Raw genomic sequence first — 25,061 nt, 5'->3', positions numbered from 1 at the left:
CTAACATTCATAGATGATAAAATAATCATATTTCCATATGTTCAATACACACATGTTATCACATTTAATCTAAAAATTAAATAAAAGATCACATGTAATATAACATTATGGAAAAAAATAACATGAAAATAAACAAATATTCACATGTTATCACATTTAATTTATAACATTAAATAAAAGATCACATGTAATATAACAATATATCTAAGCATATATTAAATCATACCACAAAAATTTTTTTTATTATTATTTAACCAAAAAAACAGTCTATTATAAAAACATTTAAAACCCCCGTTTTATTAAGTCAACTTCAAGATAAGATACAAGATAAGATACTTTCAGGTATAAAATATATTTTAGTGAGATGATATAAACTTCTCTTCCTTTAAGTTAGTTTTCATTTATAAAACCCATAAAGACTAAATCCCTTTTTGTTTAAAGTAATTATATTAAATGAATGAATAAAAGACTGAAAATTCTTTGTAAAAGAATGTAAATATATGTCTATTAAATAATTTTTTTTAATTAAAAATTAAAATTTATGCATAGGTTCGAAACATATTATCTTTAAAAAAAAAATACTAATAACAATATAGACATTTATTTATAAATAAATTTACTGTTATAATAAAAACAACATATATATTCTAATTTTAGTAAGAGATAAAAATAATGTAAGTAGAAATTTTTTCACCTTTAGTAAATTTTTTCTTCTTTAGTTTTGGGGGGAAATTTTTTCAAAAAGTAAATTAGGCAGGGGCTAGAACCCCGAAATTCTTTTTGTTCTATATATTTTTTGCTTCAAGAATACTTTAATTTTATTAAGTCATCGTGAGACAGGAATAATTGGGTTTTTGTTATTAGTTCGTTCTTCTTCTTTTTATCCACAGGATTTCTTTTTTTTTATATATCAAGTGTTCTAATACTTCTTTTCTAACAGTGTCAATAATTTTTAGGCTGGAAATAGTTAATACAAAAAATATATTTTTAAGACCTTATCTTGACAAACATCAAAAGAAGGAAAATAGAGATCCAAGTGGATTCGAACCACCAACCTCCCAAACCAAAACCACGTTGTAGTTTGAGCGCTCTAACCACTTTGAGCTTATGGATCCATCTCTCAATGTATGAACAAGAATAAAACAAATAAATAGCTAGAGAATTGCGTTCACACCTTTCATCAGCCTTCTTCTTCTTCATCATAAACATACATATGAAGTCTTTCTAAGATTGCATAAACCTTCCAGCAGTAGACCACTGCTAAAAGCATCATCATCATCATCATCATCATCATCCTTCCTGGAGTGATGAGAAGGATGGCCCCAAACCGGCCGTCCTGAAGCAGAGAATTGTCACAAGGAGAAACACTACCCCAAAAGGCGGTGAATATGCTACCCAGCTCTAATCACTGAGCAACGACCACTAGTTCAATCTGTGCATTTTCTTTTATAAATTTTTTAACCATTTTATTAAAAAAAAAAACAAAAATTCAATAAATAGTAACTTTTTATAACTTAATTAAACATTTAACCGAAAATCTGGATATAGATTCATGGTTTAACACCAAAAAAACATTTACCACTCAGGATGGGAAACCATAGGACAATAAAAGACTCCAGACAATTTTTTGCAAACTCTTGTTCTAAAGGACATTTCAAAATCTTAAGAAATATATTGTAGAAATCTAAGGCCACAATATGATAATAGAATTCAATGTAGAAATCAAAGCCACAATACAAATTCAATGATGCTAAGAACCCCAACAAAAGCCGTAGTAGCTCTACATGAAAGCAACTTCGAAGTACAAACAACAAAGTTTAAACCATGATTACACACTTTAGAAACTATGACAACGTTAAAATGATATTCAAATAGGATCTACGCATGCGAATCAAATTTCCTGTTAAGACTAGCATTTTACCTTGACTCGGTAAGTCAATTACAAAAGAAAACGACAATTGTGTAGTAATCAGCAGCTGTTGCACACATTAATCTGGAAGAGACATAGCGCTCTCGATGTCATCTGCTCCGACACAAGCACAAAAGATGTTGCAGAATTGACAACGCATTGCCGAGCATTTACAAGAATTGCATCAAAAAATAGAATATCTCAGGAGTTTCACCACAAAAGAATAGAATGTTTTCCACCTGACAAGCACAAAAGATCTGTCAACAGAATGCCACAAGCAGTCGTTTCCAAGAAGAAAAACACAAAACAAAGAAAACCCAAACAAGGTCGAGTAGAATCTACAAAAGAAGGCATCATATACGATCAAAACTATTTAGAGGACACTGTTTATAACAACAAAATATGGTAAATTATCAGAAGAAAACATGATGCACCAGACGAGAATAGAAGAAAAAAAATACAATCCCAATTTCCCAAGACTCCCATAGTATGGACAGCTAATCCTTCCAAAAACAACTAATGACTGCACCAATTAATAAGCAAGCAAGAAAAATTCTAAACAAAATAAAAGAAATAAGTTTGCAAAATCATAGTCAATGGCTGATGATTGCTACATGTATGTAATGAACAATCAAATTACACACACATTCCAGAATGATACTCCCAAACGTTTGACAATCTTTTAAAGCGAGGTAAAGAAAAACAACCAACCAAATCCAAATTCAAAAAACATAAACACAAATGCAGAGAACTAAAAAGAAACAGAAAGCTTCCATTTAACTTTACCATAAAATAGACCCATCACCTGGCTTGGAAGTTGACAGAGCCATGCCGAGTCATCCTTTGGGTTGAAATAATGACCTGCTGCCACAGTCCACTTGATGTCTTCCGTATGCCACCAATAACATCATTGATCTTGCTGCAAAAACAGCCAACCATCCAGAGCCGATCCCAGAACTCACTTGTGCATATCAGCAGAAACCCAATCCTACCCTTAGGAGCACATTTCTCCAAATACAGTAGCTTTTAATCAACAACAACAATAGCTTACAGAATGCAAAATCAAGATTCCTCAACAGGACGTCTATACAACAAACCCCTAAATGTACAAACACATCCACCATTGACAGTGGGTAAAATAACAACACTCCCAAGGATAACAAACCGGGACAAACACCCGTAAACTTGTGAACAAGTATGAACGGTAGAAAACAAAAATAACAAAGATTCAGGCAGAGATTTGCAAATTCACTTTTGTTAACATGAATGTCAAGGTCGACAACAGTATTACAAATAGAGTTTCCAGTATTTAGGTTAAAATAGATGGCTATTCCTGTATTATTGGCTTTGCTTTGCTACTTGTCTCAATAAAATTTGTTAATTCATAAAAAAGATAAATAGCTATTCCCTAAGTGACTGATTGAATACGGCTACTACAAAATTGACCGTGCAAGTACCACCAATTCTACTCTTCATTTATGAATGCATGCCACGGGAGATTGCATCTTGTGGTTTGTAATTAATGGAATAATTCTTGTCAGCATGAAAAAATATCATGTTCTAGTTGAAACTCAATGCTTTTCATGCTTGTAAATTCATATTGATAATAGTATATTGCAAATCCTAATGCTTTTATAGTCATAAAACCAGTGTGCAGAATTTAAGTTTAGACACAAAATAATACTTTTGGGTTATAAATTTGACATAGAAGATTGATATACCTTTCGGATGGAAATCTAGAACTGCAATCCCATCAATGCCAACCCAAATCAGGTTGCCTCGTCCTTATATAGTGTTTGTGTCAAAGATAAAGCCACGTCCAAGGCAGCATTTAGTTGGCTGAATGATCATAGAACCAATAACGGATCGTGTAGAGAGTGAGGGAGAGAGGGAGAGACACACACACACACACCCACAAAACCATAGGAGGAGGCCGGCCCAAAATGAAAAAGAAGCTCAGGGCCGCCTCCCCCCAAAACCAAAAAATGAATACTTTTATTAAGCGTGGTTGACCTGCCATGCAAGCGCACCTGTCATGGCAAAGGTCGATACATGCCCAAAAAACCTTACAATATCATATGCCCCACACCATCCTCACCTCTCGACCGATCATGTTGATGTAAATAACATAGGATATCTTAGCAATCATGCAGGAAATGTTAAATATGCACTCATAATATCAAACCCGCTTATTATCTTCTCATAATCAGATTGTCCACTGTCTTCTGCTCCGAGCGACTCGCTCGCCATCGAAAAGAAGAAAAGCTCGCTAATCCACCACGAACAATTCAATTCCCTGACCCATCAATAATCTTTTCAAATTCTGAAAGCCAACAACAATTACCGATCATAAGAAGCCAAGAAACCGAAAAATATAACTACGAACAAGATAATAAAAAAAAAAAAAAAAAAAAAAAAAGGCTTCAACTCAGTATCCCTTCCTCTAAATGAATATAGAACATCCGAAACGGAGAACGAGCAGATCCGATTCCTTTCCAGACTTCTTGAATGGAAGAAATGAAAAATAACCAGATCTGAATTCTTTCCCGGCTTCTTGATTGGAAGAAAACTACGATCCTTCAATTCAGAATCCAAAAAATCCAAAATAACAGAACTTGCAAGAACATCATCCAAGCATACCTTTATAATTCTCTCATCCAAGATCTACCCATCCGAAGCGAAAACGAACCAGATTTGGCGATAAAAAAGAACAACGACCAAAAGAGACTCATAGAGCGAAATAGTAGAAATCCAACATCAAATTGCAAGTAGAGAAACGATCTGATCAAATCTGAAAGAAGATTTGAAGGAACGAGGAGGGATTGTAATAGATCTGGAAGAAGCGAGAAAGAATAGATTTCGTGTGGAGGAAAGCCAGCGGCTGCTTCAGCTGGAATTACAGATGAAGGAGAAAAGCAACAATATTTATAGCGGAATCTTGGTTTATCTAACGGATGTAATTGGTTTACTAGAAAAGATAGACGGTTGGATATGTACGACAAAGAGGGAGTAGGTGCCATTAGGGCAAAAGATTAGGTTGAAGGGATTGACGGCTCTGATGCGCGAGAGAACGTTCTCGATTTTCGGTTCGAGATATTTCGATCAGTGACACGTGTTTTGGGTAGTGGCCGTTCATTTCCTTTCTACTTTTATTTAAACAAATAGCAGCCGTCAATTATCTCGGAGTCGGTCAAGGAGTACAGCCTGTTTTCAATTAGTAAATAATTATATTGGAATGCAATCATGCATTCATGTTAACATCACGATAGAAACGTGAGGCCGGTCGGGTGATTTGCTTTAGATTTTACGCCAGCAAATCACAAGCTGCCATGTAGGTGGTATGATAAATTACAATATAAACTTATATATATGTTTTATTTTTTAATCATTTAGATATTACGTTTAGTTAAATTAAATTGAATTTTTTATTAATAACAGTGAATTAAATTGATAAAGTGAATTATATAAAATTGATTTAAAATGAATTTAAATGTATTTAAATATTAAGATAAATTTAATACTATTTATAGAAAATTAAAAAAGATTATAAATTTTACCTATAAAAATATATTGAGTTAAAAAAATTTGTGATCTACCTTAAAATTAAATTTAACTCAGTTAAATTCAATTAAGGTAAATTGAATTGAACAACCAAATGGCATTACAGTTCTACTCTTTCCTTATCCTCCGTTGCTCTCTGTCTTTATACTTTTGTCATTTATTTTTGCTCTGCAACTCTGGTGCCTCTAAAAATTTCACAATCCGTGTCCAAGAGACCTTTACTTCAATGAACAAAAGTGTAATTATTCTTTCCTTAACCTTATCAGATAGTATCCTATCTGTAATAGAACTATGAATATCCACCCTAATTTTTCTTTGCTTAACCCTTGTATGACATTGTTAAAATGTTTCTCGCAAGCATAAAACTTCAAGACCTTCATTAGGGGGTGTAAAAAAAATCAATGAATAGGTACACCGGATTAGACCGAACCGAACCCAGTTTGGTCAGGTATCGAGTTTGTTTCGGTCTTGTCCCGATTTTATTTTTCTTAAAACCAATTAAAATCGATCCGATTCTAATTTCTCTTTTTCTAAAACCGGTCTGAACCTGTTTATATATATATTTAATTTTTTATATTGTATATAACTTTTATATATAAAATAGTTTTGTATTATATGATAAATTAGTAATTTATATAATATTAAATTTTAAAATCTTATATCACTATAGTTTATTGTATTAATAATTATATTAATATTATATAGTGTGTATTAATAGTTATACTAATATTATATCACTATATATATATTTTAATATACTATTATATATCACTATATTATATATTATAATGTATTACTATAATATATAATACAATTATAACATATATTATAATATTATTTAAGCTGATAGTTTTCTCTACTGGTTTAATTGTATGGTTAGTAAGAAATGATAATTTTGAGGGAAATTTTGATTGTTTATATATTTGATTTTTAGGTACATTAGGAATTATCCAATCTTATAAATTTATTTCTATGTCTATTATACTGTAATCTTCTTGGTTTACAATTTCAATTTCTATAGGTGTATTGGTAGTAGATGTTTCAGGTTTGAATAAAGAATTCATTGAAACATAATTTTTATACAAATATTTCTTAATATGGTGGGATCAGTTTGGACCAGAATCTCTCATTCTCCCTACACCTCTCTAGGAAAGTTTTCAAGCTTTTATATTACAAAATGATTATCCACATTCATTATCACACTGTCTATCACTTCTCATTTTCTTCCTTAAAACCAAATTAAATTGGATTATGAAGTGGGAATATTTTATTAAACCTTATTATTCTCTAAAAAAAATTATGTTCTTGGCCGGTCAAGTTTATGTAAAATTGTGGAAAAAGTACAATTATGATCATGTTATAAAAATGTTCTCAAAGATTACCAAGTCCCCTAAGGTTCTAGTTCAGAGAAGCAGATTCCAAACTCAATTAGCAACAATTACCAATAAAAATGACTTGAAAAAATTAGCTGAGACAATATCACAAGTCTCAGACAGTGATGAAAAAGAAGACCATCAAGTTAGATTATCTCCAGCACAGTAGACAACATCATTACCATTACAACAAGCCTCTCCCTCTAAACAGACCTCTCATTCTCATGACAACTCACCATATTATCTCTCCCAGATGATAGATTCATTAGATCCGTTTGAACTGAAATTGGCAAATTATGACCCTCAAATTATGTAATTCCAGAAGATTATTGTCATTTTGACTATTATCAGAATACTATTCAAGATGCCCGTTAGAGCATGTTAAGAATCGTCCAGCTGTCTATTTACTATTCAACCGCCCACGTTTAATAAATGTAGCCTCCTATTTATTGTGTATGAGTTATTAGAGTCACTATATATGTCAGTAATATTATTGTAAACTACTGTTTTTGTACCTATAAATAGGCAGATTGAAAGTAAATGAAGGCATTCAGAATTTTCCATCTGAAGCCATTCCCAGTCCTTCTCTCTCGTTACTCTCAAATACTCTCTCTCTTGTAAACTCATTTTCATGTCTCATGCCCTTCAATCATTTGAGAATTAATCTCCTTGTAAGTATTATGTTTTTAATGAAGTTGATTTTATCCTATATTGTTCCTTACTTTTATTCATACATCAAGGATGGTTGTACCTTTTGCCCTTATTTTCTGCACTTCATGCATTTAATTAGTATTATATATATTCTATTATATATTAATTATATATACTGGTATACATAGTTGGTATCAGAGCCAACGGTTATTATATTAGTATATATATCTTATGGTTATGGTGATGATGTTGTCTGCTGTGCTGGAGATAATCTGACTTGATGGTCTTCTTCTTTATTACTGTTCGAGACTTGTGACATTGCCTCAACTAATTTTTTCAAATCCTAATTATTGGTAATTGTTGCTAATTGAGTTTGGAATCTGCTTCTCTAAACTAGAACATCAGGGGCCTTGGTAATCTTTGAAAACATTTTTACAACATGATTATAATTGTATTTTTTCATTATTTTACAAAAACTTGACGGGCCAAGAACATAATATTTTTTAGTGAAGGACGAGGTTTAATAACCTATTCTCACTTCATAATCCAGTTTAATTTAGTTTTAAGGAAGAAAATGAGAAGTGATAGACAGTGTGATAATGAATGTGGATAATCATTTTGTAATATAAAAAACTGAAGACTTTCTTAGAGAGGTGTAGAGAGAATGAGAGATTCTGGTCCAAACTGATCCCACCATAATAGAAAACCATTGTGTGAGAGTTTTAATTTATTGTAATTTGTCAAAATGAAGAAACTAGGAATTGTGTAAATTATTGTTCTGTCTTAGGAATGTTTTGCTCCATGCTTGCTGATAATCATAATAATTAAAATAGAGAGGATCATATGGCTGAGAAAATATTCTTGTCATATATGGGCTTTTATTCCATTGTTCTAAGGTAAGAACTTGTTTAATAGTGACTTTGTGAAATGCAATAATCAGAATTGCAGGTGGAGAAAGTTGGGATTGGAGAGAACATGAGATTTCAAAGATAATAATAGAATTTGTATCTAGTAAAATAAATTCATAAAAATTATGGGTCTTCGTAATGTTTTGGGGAATGTAATGTCAATCTGGTAATAGAAAAACATCAAGTAATTTTTGAAAATCAGATAAGTGCTGTAATTCGGGTTCAATAAGAAAGACTGGATGCCAATAAGTTTTGAAGATAATAAGAGTTGCAGAAGGCTGAGATAATGATGGAGGATTGATAATTTGTGAAGGAGTAGAAGCAGAAGAAGAAGCAGCTTTTGAGTATGCAGGTAATTTTAGAGATGATAATGGTGAAAATAGATTATAGGATGGCCTAATGTTTCGTGGTAATGTCCCTAGTACTGTATAGGGTTTTGGTGTGGCAGAAGGACAAGGTAAAGAATAAGAAGGAGAATGTGGTCTGGCATAGGAGGATTTGGATTTTACTCTGAACTTTGAGGAAGACATGATTTTTCCTATAAGAATTCTCAGAATAGAAAATCAGGACGAGAATTAGAATTTCCTATAATATGTTCAATATCAAAATCAAAAATACTTAAAATAACTTGTCATCTTGCAAATATTTGTTTAGGAGCCAAGTTTTTAACATTTTTGATTAAAACTTCCTTGACTGATTTACCATCAATTCTAAGTAAAAACTTTTGATTCAAAAAATCATTTTGAAACTTAGAAATGCATAATACAATAGCCAAAATTTCTTTCTTAATAGTACTATAATTCTTTTGAGCAGAATTCCAGCATCCTGAATGGAATCAAATAATCTATTCATTTTCATCTGATAATTTTTGTTTCAAAATTCCTCTATAACCAAGATCGGAGGCATCTGTTTCAATAATTTTAAAAGTATTAGGAGATGGAATCCTAAGCATGGTAATTTCTTAACATGAGCCTTTATTTGTTTTATAATATTTGTATGTTCTTCTGTTTATGGAGGTGGATTTTTTTTTTAATCTCTTGAATAATGGTTTACATAATGGTCTAAGTGATTAATAAAAATCAGCAACATAAATTAGACTTCCTAGAAATTTTTGTAGTTGTTGCTTATATTTTATTTCATCAGGGAATGTGTTAGCAAATTCTATAGCCCTACTTATTGGTGTAATAGTTCCTTGATAAATGTCATCTCTAAGGAACTTAATCTTATTTTGAAATAATTTAACCTTAGATGATGAAACTACCAATCCATTTTGTTTAATAATTTGAACGAATGTATTTAAATGTTTCCAATGTTGTTCAATGGATGAAGAGAATATTAATACATCATCTATACAAACTATAGAAAAATGAGTGAAAAACGTAAATATTTCATTCATAATATTTTGAAATTCACTAGGAGCATTTTTTAATCCAAAAAGAATAACATTCCATTAATAATATCCAAATGGAACTGTAAATGCAGTTTTATATCTATCTTTTTCAGTAATCTGGATTTACTAAAATCCGTTTTTCATATCAAATTTTGAAAATATAGTGGCATCATACAGTCGAGATAATAAATCTTTTTTATTAGGAATATGGTATTTAATCCATTGTAAAACTTTATTTAACTGTTTATAATTTATTACTAATCTAGGAACATCTCTTTCTAATTCTACTTTTTTTGTACATAAAAAACAGCACAGCTCTATGGTGATTTGCTTTTTCTAATAAGTCATTTAGTTAATAAATCATTAATTTCTTGTTTACAAAATTCTAATAATTTCTTATTAATTTGAATGGGTTTGGCTTTAGTAGGAATATTCTTTTCAGAAAATTCTTTTTCATAAGGTAATTCAATTATATGTTGTTTTCTATTCCAAAAGGCATTAGGTAAATTAGAACATACTGCTTTTTCAATTATATTTTTAAAATTATCAATTTTTTGAATCAATAATGGATCTTTTAATTGTTCTTCAATTCTTTTATATTTTAGTTCTTGTTTTAAAAAATTTATTTGTTTTTCTTTTCTCTTAATCTTAATTTTTGTTAAAAAATTAATTTTTTTGGTTAAATGAGGCTTCTTTTAGGGAATTAATTTCTCTTAAGACTAGAGGAAATAAAAATTTAAATTGAATTTCTTTTCCTAATACTTTAGTAAAAATTTCTTCATCTGTTATAGAGAAATTGTAAAGTAAGGCAAGAAATGGGTTTCCTAATATTACTCTGGTGTTGATATTTTTTACTAGAGTAAATGTTGTTTTAAAACAAATTCCATCATTACATATATGTGCATTTGATAATTTATAATTTATGTTTAATTTTGTTCCATTAGCTTGAGATAATGTCTCTTTTGTTTTCTCAAAATATTTAAAGGGTATTATTCTTTCTTGTATGTAGTTTACATATGCACCTGTATCTAATAAAGTGATTGCAGAAAAAGAGAACTCTTCATTAATAGAAATAGTTACTTCAGTATACCATTTTTTAAAGGAAAATGCTTTTTACAATCGTGATGGGGAGATGCGGCGTAGTCGGCTCTGATGTGGCATAAGTTTTATTTAAACGGTGCGTTTCGTCTTCCGTCGCCCATCACAAATTAGTAAATTACAATCACATTCAAGCACTTCAATACTTTTCATTTCATTCTTCCCTCTCTCATTCTCACCAGGATCACCATCTCCCATCTCCCATCTCCCATTTCTCTTCAACTGGAAAATTTCTCATCCCCTTCTCCCCACAGATACGGAGCTTCGATTCTTCCATCTCCTAGAATCATTTGGTTTTGATTTCTGAGAGAAATATTTCTCCCATTCGATTTCACCATCTCATTCCGTTGTTCTCTTCATTTTTCATCTTCAAGATCGGGTCCTTCGTGTTCCTTCATTTTCCATTTTCAAGATTGCATTCACGATAACCCTAACCCTAAAATTTTATCTTTCTCTTCATTCTGAATATCCTAACCCGTTCATTTCCCATTTTTTTCGAAATTCCTAACCTTAAAATTTCCTCTTTCTCTTCATTTTGAAAACCCTAACACTAAAATTTTTCCTTTTTGTGAAAACTCTAACCCTAAAATTTCCCCTTTTTCCGAAAACCATAACCCTAAAATTTCCTCTTTCTCTTCATTTTGAAAACCCTAATCCTAAAATTTTTCCTTTTTCCGAAAATCCTAACCCTAAAATTTCTCATTTCTCTTCGTATCCCTAACCATAATTAAACGACATGGCCTTATTCTCGGGATGACTGACTGAGAAGCTGAAAGCATGGTAAGCTCTCTAACCCGTTTATTTGAAAACTAATTATTTCTAATATGGTAAGTTCTCTAATATTTGACATCTGATGATTTGTTATTGCATTTGTAGGTTTGATTGAGTGTGCAAGAACCCTGACGTAAATTAGTTCTGTCTGGTTTGGATTGCTACATTATTGTGTTTTAATTTAAGTAAATCAGTTCTATTTTTTGTTTTGGATTGCTACATTATTGTATTTTAATTTAAGTAAATCAGTTCTGTTTTTTTGTTTGGATTGCTACGTTATTGTGTTTCAATTTAAGTAATATATTTTAACTTAAGTAAATCAGTTCTTTTTTTTGTTTAGATTGCTACATGATTGTGTTTTAATTTAAGTAAATTAGTTCTTTTTTTGGTTTGAATTACTACATTATTGTGTTTTAATTTAAGTAAATTAGTTCTGTTTTTTGGTTTAGATTGCTACATGATTGTGTTTTAATTTAATAAATCAGTTCTATTTTTTGGTTTGGATTACTACATTATTGTGTTTTAATTTAAGTAAATCAGTTTTAATTTAATTAAATCAGTTCTGTTTTTTTATTTGTATTTCTGCATTATTGTGTATTAATTTAATGGTGCATCTAATGGTAGCTTTGTCAAACTGGTTGATGGTGGCTATTGTTACTCCATGCTATTTATATTGAAGAAAAGTGGTTCTGTTTTCTGGTTTGAAAGATGTACATTATTGTGTTTTCATTTAATGAAGCATCTAATGGTGGCTTTGTCAAACTGGTTGATGGTGGCTATCGTTACTTCATGCTGTTAGAATTGAAGTAAAGCAATTCTGTTTTTTGGTTTTGAAGAGGTACATTATTGTGTATTCATTTAATGAAACATCTAATTTTATCTTTGCCTTATTGGTTTATGTTAGCTATTGTTACTCCATGCTGTTAGAATTGAAGTACATCAATTCTGTTTTTTGGTTTGGAAGAGGTACATTGTTGTGTATGCATTTAATGAAGCATCTAATTTTCTCTTTGCCTTATTGGTTGATGTTAGCTATTGTTACTTCATGCTGTTAGAATTGAAGTAAATCAATTCTGTTTTTTGGTTTGAAAGAGGTACATTATTGTGTATTCATTTAATGAAGCATCTAATGGTGGCTTTGTCAAACTAGTTGACGGTGGCTATTGTTACTCCATGTTGTTAGAATTGAAGTAAATCAATTCTTTTTTTGGTTTATGTACATTATTGTGTATTCATTTAATGAAGCATCTAATGGTGGCTTTGTCAAACTGGTTGATGGTAGCTATCGTTACTCCATGTTGTTAGAATTGAAGTAAATCAATTTTGTTTTTTGGTTTGGAAGATGTACATTATTATGTATTCATTTAATGAAGCATCTAATTTTCTCTTTACCTTATTGGTTGATGTTAACTATTGTAAAATGTTTTTATTTTTTTCTGCTGTTTAGATTATTGTATTGTAAATCTGGTTTTGGTTAGAATGTCATCATCATTAATGTCTTCTGCATCTGTTGATAATCGTACTTTGAGTACACCAGTGTGCTTATGTGAGGTTGAAGCCACACTGAAATACTCAAATAGTAGAAGAAATCCTTGCCGAGCCTTCTTAGGATGTCGAAAGTACAACACTGAGGTAATTATAGCATTCATATTAAACATTTGCATTATGTTTTTAGTCCTACTCAATATTCTTGCGTATCTAATCTTTTCCTTTAAAATGGTTATGGACTATCGTACTGCAAATATTTCAAGTGGGCAGATAGTCAAGACAAAGAACAAAACCTTTTGAAAAGGAAAAATGAATTGCTAAGGAAGGGGGCAGACCTGGTCAAGATGGTCGAGGATATTGAGAAAAGAGAGATTCAGCTCCAAAAAAAAGTGAATGAGATCGAGAAGAAAGAGATTTTGCTAGCTAGCATAAATGAGGAGATTATGAAAAAAGAGTAGATGCTTCTTTAGCAACAAGCTGAAATCAGGCGCTCTCGCACACTATTCCGGCTGTTTTGGGCTTTAGTCATTTTTGTGATTTGTTACATACTAGTATCTAAGTGATGTTAGATTGTATTAAGGTTATTGCAAAACATATGTAACTTAATACTGTTAAGTAAGTCAGAACTAATGTTAAGTGATGGTGGAAATACTGTAACTACATTTTGGTCATTTTGAAATGGATATTGGTGTAATTGTATCACAGGAGGTTGAACCTATGCAGTGAGGAATGTATTTGCTTTTGAACTATTGTTGGAATTGTAAAAGGTTGAACAACTATAGATGTCTGATTGTTAATACAATAGTTTTTGTACTTTGTGTTTTTATTGTGATTTCGTTGGAATATCAATGCTTGATATTCTAGGTTTACATGCTTAAGTTCAATACCTATACATGATTAATAAAACATATCCTAATGTTCTGGGTTTACATGGTTAAGTTCAATACCTATGTGAGGGGAACATGATGAACAAAATAGATTGTGCATCCTGAAACTTGATGTTCAAGTAACAAAGCTTAAGTTCCTTGTTGGACAAAATGATTTTTCAGGTAACATCATTATGATATAGAAACTTGATGTTCAGGTAACATCATTTTACTGAGCACCTGTTTCCTCACTAGAATAAAATTTTACCCAACAACTTCTACCACTCACTTTCAGCAACTAGTTTCAATGAAAAATAAAATATAACACCACTTCAATACTTCATATAACCCACTACGTCCAAACCACTGAAATTCTTAAGCACGAGTTCATATAATACACCACAATCAAACCAAGAGAGCCAAGCTTCTAGTTCACATACAAATACTTATTAAATCACCATTGTTTGTCATACACATAAAAATACCACATAACCAAGTCTAAACTTAACAATAAATCACAACCAATACAAAAGCACCATGATCTAAAGCTGCTTCTCCATCAAAAGAACACAACCAAGTCACAAGCTGCTACTTCTCCATCAGGTTTTTCAAAATTTGCAACTTTAGCAGCATGATCTGAAAATGTTGCTTCTTCATCAACAGAACACAAGCACTCCAACAAAACATTAGCATCGAGCTACTGATTCTCTTCATCCGGCTGTGATCCATCCAACCCAAATTGCATCTGTAATGAATATAACTCAATTTTCAAGTTATGTTGATAAATTAAGGAAAAATTAACTGTTTATCGATTATTACACTTTCTTGAGTCCCCATGATTACTTCTCGTAGCTGTGTTCCACTAATGTCAACAGTTGAGCTGTCTAGAACAGTCTGGTGATAAATTACAAAAATAACCCCATAAGTAGCAATTCAAATATAAGTATATAACAATGACAAATTATACTTCTTCTTGCACGTTTCCAACAGTGGGTTTATCTATATCTAATGGGCCAAATAAATTCCTGCATGTGTCTCGGATTGGTGCATCTCCTCCATCTCCCTAATAATCACGTAAGTAACAAAACATGTATGTATTAATTTTTTTTAAAAGATAAAAAAAAAAATTAGCAATGATAATAATAAATTTAATTGAAGCAAAATGAATTATTTAAATGGTGCACCTGTTTACGTTTCCCTTTTATAGGTGCCTTTACAGGTGGTTTTTGCTTCTTTACTTTAACCTTCAACACCCGTTTCTCCATCGTGGAAGCTCTTCTCAGATGGGGGCCTGACTTTCGCTCTCACAACTAATGGACTGAGTACCGACTTTGAACTACCAACTGTAGTTGGCTCCAATATCAGACAACCAACATTGGAACTTGTTCGGGTCATAGATGGTGCTTGTTGGTTATGACGATATAAGTCAATTATCCCATATAACTGTCCCTCTGCATCCTCAATGTGCTCATTGGAACCTGCTGCATAAGTTATCATCTCATAACAGATATTCAATATACTTGAATATTTGTTAGCATCTGGATGGTGATCCCCTACGTCATAGCTACTGTGTATTAAAGTGTATCCCCTTTTGATATCTTTTCTCCATCAACCTAAAATGTACTTAGTTGGCAATGATTTTATTTGGTTACATTTGAATATAGCCAAAATATACCTATACAGTATCCCTCTCATCTGAAATAACCCGCATGAAAACTTTGCATCACAATCTTTCTCACTAAATTCCAGAAAATATGTAACCAACTTACTGAACTCTTCAACACGAACTTCATCATCGACCAGATAAGTTTTTATTCCACCATCCCTTTTAAGTATAGATGGATCCATATTGAGCACACCCATGACTTGCTGCTAAACTTCCCTAAATTTAGCATTCGTGTACAGCTCTTGAAATCTTTTTTCAATTGGAGATCTAGATATGCAGGGAATAGTGACATTAAATAAGTGAAAGTCCGGGTATTTTCATTCTCAATTTTCTTGTTCAATGCATTGTCAAACTAGTCAACAAACTCCTTCAAGTTGGTCTTCACATGAACATAACCGTCAAAAAAAGCATTCATGCTCTCGCTTCGCTGGGTTATACTCATTCCAACCCAAAAGAGTTCTTTTAGAAAAACTAGTACCCAATGGCCACACTCAGTATATAAACTTTGCAACCAGGCGTTCTCATGCAAGTTGAAAGTGTTAATGAACCCCTCCCAACAACTCTCAAACTCTTCAACATTTTGCGTGTCATATACACATTTCATCAACTGATTTTTCAGCCCAGTTTTGTAGGCACTATAAGAGCCAAGCTTCTTGAGGATTTTTTTTCAAAATATGCCATAGGCAAAATCTATGTCGTGTTTCCAAAAAGACAGTAGCAATTGCATTTTCATTACCCTGTCTTGATCTGTGATAATAGCTTTTGGAGCTATACCATTCATACATTGCAACCAAGTCTGGGATAACCATGTAAAGGTCGCTATATCCTCACTAGAAATCAACCCTGCCCCCAAAAGAATTGATTGCCCATGGTGATTTACACCAATAAAGGGTGCAAAGGGCATCCCATATCTATTCGTCAGGTATGTGGTGTCGAATGTTACCACATCACCAAAATACTGATAGGTTGCCCTACTACGTGGGTCTGCCCAGAAGACATTCTTCAACCTCCCGTCATCATCTAAATCCATCAAAGCAAAAAACTCGTCGTTCTTGTACTACATCCTACAAAAGTACTCTTGAAGTACTCCAGCACCACCTTTCCCAAGTCGTAGATGACATGCCTTGTCAATATAATTGCGACAATCTTTTTTCAAAAATGAGAGGTTCTCAAATCCACCGACGCCAACAACGAGAGATCCAAAACTCTTATTCATTCGAATGCCAGCCAAGTCGTTTGTATCTAGGACTCTTTTTACGGAGTCACTCACTTTTATGTTATATCGAAAGAATCGAAATTTCTGTGGACTAAGGCCGTGATTATGGGTATTATGAACAGCTGTCAACTGCAACTTTTCCTCGACTTTTAAGGCATTTATCTTTGCCTTACAATCTATCTTTCCTATCTGACATCGTTTGGCGACATTCAACGTCCTATTCCGAACCTTCCCACCACGGGCACAACCAATGTGACATATCTGACATTGTCATCCTCTCCCCTCTCACTCCTTTGTGTCATCACTCCAAACCCACATTTCTTAGCATATTCCTTATAATACTCAATTAATTCTTCAAAAGAATTAAACTACATACTCGACTTTGGCTCCTCAATTATATCATTACCATCTATTTGCATTATCTGTGGTGTTCCAGCACTTTTGTCATCGATTTTCTTAGAATCTGGTCTATCCTCTTCACTCGTTTCAACAATTCTATAGGAGGTACATGGCGCTTCAATTTTCCTACAATTGGATGCATCCTCTTTATCAACTGTTGCGCTTGTAGTGGAGCTTGTATTGATGAGAGGCGTCGAATGTCTCATCCCATATTGAAATGGATATTGGTTGCCATCTGGATATGGCAAAAAAGTAGGTGACCATGTAGGCATTGCTCCATATTAACCAGGCATGTAATTTGCAAAGCTCGGACAAGTTATTGGTATGTCCTAAAATAAAAACAATAATGATAATTAGCAACCAATACTCGATGTTAATGTTTTGTGAAAATAAACTCAACTCAATTATTGTTTTTTTAAACAATATAACATACTAGGGTTAGTGTATTTGAGCTAAATGGTGTTAACGGAGATGAGTGTTCTTCCCCTTTTCCCATTATGACAATCCCAAGAACACCTATATATGCACATAGTGAGTATAATTAATACAAAAAAAATATAGGATTGGAAAAAATTCCAAAAATTCTAACTTAGTCATTAATCTGATTGGCCTAGTTCATTAAGATTTTAAGATGGAAAAAATTGAGCATACATCCATTGATAGCAGTGAATTCAAACATCATGTACATTTTTTGGGTGGAGGGATTAGGGCCTCTCGGAATAAAAGAGGAAGGAAAAAATGGATGTAAGCTACTAATTTAAGCAGTGCCAAGTTTCAGAATTGATTGCCCTTATTGGTTGCTTCATGTACATTTTTTATGAGTCAAAAGGCACTAAATTGGGTTAGCTCCCCTGCATGTATATAATTAAATTATTATGGTCTTGTTTCAATTAGATTATAGATTTGTAGATTGTCCACAATCATTAAACAAATAATTTATGTATATATCTAATTATTAAATTGCACCATATATAACCTATTTAATAATGAGAAATTAACATGTTCATATATAGGTGGGTTTTGATATCTTATGGGGTGAAGGAAGGAAGTCCATTAATAATTAGGTGGATTCAAATGGAGTAGTACATCCTTATTATTTCATGGGTTTTGAAATCTTATGGGGTGTAGAAAGGAAGTCCATTAATAATTAGGTGGATTCAAATGGAGTAATACATCCTTATTATTTCATGAAAAATCAATTTCTCAGGATTACAGAGATTGATTAACATATATCTAAACTAACAATGGGACTCCTATTTTGAAGACTAATTATGAGACTACAATGTGTCAACTATAAAAGTAGATTAGACCTTTATTTCTATTTGCTAGATCATAAAGCTATCTAGGGATAGTTCTTAATTATATATATAATTATATATATACACTTGATCGATTTTCAAGCTCTTACCTTCACATACAAGTTGCATACCAACCACCTGTTTTTAGACTGGTAAGAAATGCAACTTACAAAGCTGGTAATTTGGTATGTCATGCTAAATTGTTCTCATAGATTAAAGTTGAGTTTTTTTTTTTTTTAATACAATAATTCAACTCTCTTTATACCATTAAAGCTGAGTTTTTTTTGTTACAATAATTCTACACATATTTTCCTTTCCTTTAATAGGTCATAGATGGATGGTTTTATAGTCTTCAACAAATCCTACATTGTGGGATAGATTAAAGCAGATGAACAAATCAAGCTACGATTTTTTTGTTAATTGGTCATAGATGGCTGTGATACTTCAATAGATCTACCAAGAAACCAATGCATTATTATCACAGATCTACCAACACACCAACAAGTCAAAACAAAGCAAAGGAGTAAATTTTTACCCAACTCAGACAGAGGAAGTGCAGCAAATCTGTTTGTTGCTTTTTCTTAGCCTCAATGTGCAACAACTCACCGACGACAAGCTCCACGAAGTTGGCTCAGCCTTTAATGAAGACAGTCTTCAGCTTCGACAAAGATTCCGGCGTCCTTCCACTTGACTTGTTGAGTTATAGAATACAATGGAAGCTGATGGCAAAGAGAAGGTATTTTCCGTTCAGCCTAGTACGACAGCAATGAGAAGTCCTTCCACTCGACGGTAAAGAGAAGCTCTAAAAGCATTCAAGCTCCCAACCCTGCGTTCCCACCAGCAACGAAGACACCCACTAGCGGCGATGAGTGGGAAGAAGACAGTCGGGACTCTGCGTTCCCCCCATTTCTATTTTGGTCTTTCATCTTTTTTTTTTTAAAAAAAAATTAATTTAATTACAAACTCAGCTGACGTGGCTTTATTTACTGCACGACTACGCATCGGTTGCATGCCCCGACTGTGTGTAGAATTATTGTTTTTGAAAATTCATTTTATTAAGTATATTGATAAAATTATCTGATTCTTCTTTAGTAATTTTTGTTGAGCTTTCTCCCTATTTTTTTTTAGGAGTGTCATTATTTTTATCTATTTTTAATATTATGATTTTTTGTAATAATTGTTCATTAGAAACTTCAAGTTTAATATTAGAAATTTTCAATTCTCTAATTTCTTTCTTTATTTCATTAATTTCTTGCTGTAAATATTTTAAAGTAATATTTTGTTTCTGTGTTTGGAATCTATTTATTATTTCTAAAAAATTATATGATGAGGAGGTTGAAGTGGGTACAGAATTGATAGGATTAGTAAAATTGTCCTTTAATTTTTTTAAATATTCTTTCATTTCCTGTGGATTATTAATTTTATCTATTAATTTTAATATAATATTTTCATGAGATGATAATACATTAATGGTTTTGTTACAGATAAAATTATTTTTATCTAGACAATTACAAACATGAACCTCATCTTTTTCTGACTCATTATCAGAAGATTGTTCTGAGAAACTTGATTCTTTTAATTGATAAATTTTATCTTCTTCTGAAGAGCTTTCATCTTCCTTACTTGATTATATAAAAATATTTAGTAATTTTTCTTTTATTACTTCATATACATTTAATTCGTTAATTTCTTTTTTAACCTTACAATTTGATGCATAATGTCTAACTTTTCCACATTTATAGCAAACAATTTGTTTCTTCTTTTTATTAAACTTTTTTGTAATATTTACTGGTTTATTATGTATTTGTTTTTCTTTTGTCTTTTTGTAAGGTTTTTTATATTTTCTTTTCTTATTTGGATAAGTTTTATAAATTCTTTTTACGTCTTGTAGAAGGAGCTAATAATGGAGAATAACCAAACTGCTCACAAAAGGTACCTAATTCTTTCTTAGCAAATTTCTTTTCTTTCTCCATTTGGTTTTTTAATCTTAAGTCATTACACATAATCAGACCAATTCTATTAATAACAGATATTATATCTCCATATATGAGATTAATAAAATCAATAGTACCATCTGGTTTTACTAAAAATTCTCATACATTTTGGGTGAAGCAATATGGAAGTCTGGCTATGAACTTTTCCTTCCAGTATAATTGTTGGCAGCCATCTCTGATCATAATTTTAGTTAGAAAGACATCTTTATACCATCTAAAATCGAATAATTGAGGACATCTTAAATTGATTAATAAATCACTAATTCTCTCCTTAAATTGAACATGATCACATACAAAATGTTTTGTTAATAAAAGTATTAGAGTATTAACAATATCTTCAATAGGTTGACCATCTTTTGTTTTAATTTCTTACATATTTTCATTATGTTTATAAGCGCTTAATATTCTTATTCTTTATTTTTGTGTAAGATAATGATCCTTCCAGCCTTTTAGTTGGCCAGTGAAACCTGTAACCAGAACATGTGCTACTTAATGATCTGTCCTCCTGCCAGTTTTATAAAACATTAGCTGCCATAATCATTTCTTAAAAATGATTTAATATTTCATACTTAGATATCATCTATATTCCATTCATATAATGCATCTGGTGAAAAAGCAGATCTTACTATATGTTCTCTTTCCTCGAATTGTATATCCAGAGGAGTAAGCTTTGGATACCAATTACAAGTAATAGAAGTATGTCTTTCAGACTCCCTAGCAAAATATTCCCTATTATGATTTCCTTTAATTTTGTTTATTTGTAATTTTTTAAATTAATTTTCAATATTATTAATTTCAGAGTTAGATAAATCAATTGAATCTGTTTTACTTAATACATTAATATGAGATAGTTTTGAAGTAGATACAGTATTATCAATACTTAATTATTCTAATTTGCTAGAGATTTGTTCTAGCAAATCATCTTTGGTTTTAGAAAAATTAGACATCTTTGAAATTTCATGTGGGATAAATAAAGGAATTTCTCTTACTTCTTTAATAGGAGTTTTAATAGGAGATATTAGATTTTCAATTGGTTTTTAAATAAAAATTTGTATAATTATTTTGTTGAATTATATTATCAGTATTTTTAATTTCTGGTGAAGCTAACTTCTTTATTGGAGATGCTAATATTTGTGTATTTCTTTGATTATACTTAATGGCTTCAAAACGAGGGTATTCTTCATAAATAGTTTAATTATTTTATACTTTAACCCATTGATTAGTAGTCCTATTTGTAGTTGATAATTGATTTGATTTATATATTTCAAACCATGTAAATAAAGGTATATTAATTTGTATACTTTCTAAATATTCATAATATTTTGTTCAAATATAATCCCTTTCTAATTTTGAGAAAATAGAGAAAAATGAAATCTTTTCTGTTTATTTTCTTCTTTCATATATTCTTGTTTAAAATATTCTTTATTAATTTTAAATTCTTCTTTACTCAGGGTGAATATCTGGACATCATCTCCAATTACTTGTAAATATGTTGGAGAAGAAGGTTCTTTAGTCTGATGGGAATTAGAGGTAGATGCTAAATTAGGATAAGACTGAATATAATGGTGTATCAATAATATTAGTATATAATACAATTATAATATATTATAATATATTACAATATATTATCATTATAATATTATAATGATAATATATTGTAATATACTATAATATCTATATAATATATAATATAGTATATTAAAATCAAAAAATTGGATCAGAAACTAGTACGTACCTGTTCGATCATAAATTTTATATGAAATCAGATCGAATCGGATTAGTTACACCCCTAACCTTCATATTTGCAAGAGTCTATGTAATGGATTTATATTTATATTTATACCTTTATACTCTGAGCAACTTCCTTGAATTGCCGAGACAAAAATGGCTTCAAGGGACAAAAAGAGCTTCGAGAGAGAAGACAAAAATCACTTCAAATGAGAAGAAGGGCTTCGGGGAGAGAAGAAATGTAATAGCCCACTAGAAATTCAATAATAGAATTTCTATAGACTCGAGGAACTTTGTGAAAATTTCGTAAGTTTTCACGAATCGGCTAATCGCAAAGGTTTTAGTCTGTCAACATAATTAGTGTTATCACTCACTATGATGCTAAAAATGCGATTTTAATTGTTTGAGGTAGTTAGAAGTGTCAGAATATGTTATGGTCTGCACCACTAGACTCAGTTGAATATTTAAGATTTTATAACGCAATAACTCATTTTCATAATTTCGGATGAAACACCTGTTTGAAACTGTGAATTTATTTTTAGGGACACTTCAGGGTTGAGTCTTGGTAAACAATTTTCACTGTAGGTTAAAATGAACATTTAGGATTTTTCAGTACTAAATTTATTACGCATTTTTTTGAGTGAATAGTAACCTCGATAAGTGTACTAAATGTAGTGTTTTCAAAATCATAATATGGAAATGTCCAAATTAGGTTAGAGAAGTTTTATTTGAATACTTTGCAAGATCTTAGCCACACATAGTTAATAGTATTAGACACTTGGCATAAAGAGAAACCATTAGATAGATTTGTGAAGGAAATCAAGGTGTAAGATCATGCTACCTAAGCAAAACCTTTTTCATTTGATCAACCAAATTGAGCCAGATCAAAGAGGATATCAACCCTAGTGAAATCCTAAATGGTTAGAATTTAATTGAAACCCCAAAAGCTTGGTTGAAACCAAAACCCTAAACGGTTTTCCCAAACCCTAAATTGGCCTTCAAACCCTTTTTGATCCAATTTCTAGCATTGTATTTAATCACTTAATTAAATCACTTCCACATGCTATTAATTTCTCAAATCTTTGTTATGACATCATTATCCAACCTTTTAAATCTTGGAAATTTGATTGGGTCAAGAAAAATTAGATTTGGGCTTGATAGCATCTCAAACCCTAACCAAACCCCCTTTAAACCCCAAATTGAAGCCCACTTGGTTGAGGCCCACCAAGACCCACCAATTTGGCCACCTTGGCAAAGTTTCTTGAAGAAGTTTCCTCCCCCACATGGCAAACCATCCACTGCCCTTGACTGCACCCAATAGTGTATTGATGAGATGGAGAAACCCACCCCCATCAACCTCCATACCTCACAGCTTCTGCAGGCAGTCCTTTCCCCTCACTATTCTCCACTTTATGTCACATAGCTACCTCTAATCAATGGTCATATCTTCCCTCTCTAGAAGTATAGAGTCGTGCAAGACACACTTATTTCCCTTTAATTACTTATTCACTCTATTCTTAGAGAGAAACCCAAAAGAACTCTCTCGGGTAGATTTTTGGGTCTTTTTGCGTGGAGATTTTCGACCATTTGTAAGTATTTTCACACGATAATTCCTTCATAAGTACTTTCACATGACCATTTGTATAGTTTCCGTAGATATATTATTCGTATCATTCTATGGTCATTTGGTCGGGCAAAAGTATTTTTAACTATGGAAAGGTCATTCTAGGCGTAAAATTTGAGAGTATGTTATATTTTGGAGTTTTTGACCAAGCTAATTGACATATCTTGGTCCGAAAATTTTATGGAGTGTTTTTAGCATGTTTTTAAGAGTGTTTATTGAGGTTTTGTTGCATGAATAAAGCTTTTGATGATAGAGTTTCCTAGATCTAGAAACTTGAAAACTAGAAGTGGCAAAACAGTTTTTATTTGAAGAAATTTTGAATATTTCGAGGTTTGATCTTACTATAAAGGCTTTGATATTTTTATATAATGATCCTAAGTCTCTTATTTTCATGTTAGGATGTCATTTCGAAGATATTTAGTATTAGTTTTAAAGATATGATTTTTCTATGCAAGATGATTTCGGTTAAGCCTAAGATTTGATGTTTTATTGAGTTTTAGTCATGTGATTTTAAGTTTGGTGGTTGGATCTTCTTTAAGACACATTTTTTAAACCATGTGATGTTTTAGTTTGAAGATTTCATCTTTGTAAGCCATGAATCAAGAGATTGATCAAAACTAGTTTAGAAAAAAGTTTTTGTTTTTGAACTAAGTGTAAAACTAAAAAATCCAAGTGTTATTTTGTGATTTTGGTGACTTTAGTTTGATGGTTTAAAGCATAGTTGATCTTAGGATGATGTTATGAATGTGACGCCCCCAATTCCCCACGCCCGAACACGGGAAAATCGAGACGTCCGGATGGTGACAACCCGGGTCACCATCCCATCGACGGGTGCCAAGTGTGTGCAAAGGCAACAAGTGTGCACAAGAAAAACGCAGCGGATAACGAAAGTCATATAACTAAGTACCAGAATTTTTTTCTTAACATAATACAGGCTGTTTAAAACATATATAAATAAAATATTACAAAAACCACAAATACAGTTTTAAACAAATATAAAACATATCATCAACAACCCGGCGGAGCCGCATCCTCGGGCTCAGCCTCCTCCTCCTCATCCTCATCACCTGCACCAAAAGCTACGGAACCACAAATGGTTCCGCAGGTAAGTAAAACCCAAA

The 25,061-nt window shown here is 31.7% G+C and overlaps 1 long non-coding RNA gene across 1 annotated transcript; it reads right to left on the bottom strand.

Moving 5' to 3' along the window:
* Positions 1–1,674: 1,674 nt before the first annotated feature.
* LOC122298554 lies at positions 1,675–4,822 on the bottom strand. Its single transcript, XR_006239442.1, has 3 exons — positions 4,550–4,822; positions 2,696–4,232; positions 1,675–2,148 (listed from the first exon to the last, which is right to left on the bottom strand). It is a non-coding gene; the product is annotated as an uncharacterized LOC122298554 (long non-coding RNA).
* Positions 4,823–25,061: the final 20,239 nt, after the last annotated feature.

Source organism: Carya illinoinensis, chromosome 16 (assembly GCF_018687715.1).
Source record: "Carya illinoinensis cultivar Pawnee chromosome 16, C.illinoinensisPawnee_v1, whole genome shotgun sequence".
NCBI lineage: Eukaryota > Viridiplantae > Streptophyta > Magnoliopsida > Fagales > Juglandaceae > Carya > Carya illinoinensis.
The sequence above is the reverse complement of the archived record's forward strand: the minus strand, read 5'-3'. Positions and strand labels throughout refer to the sequence as shown.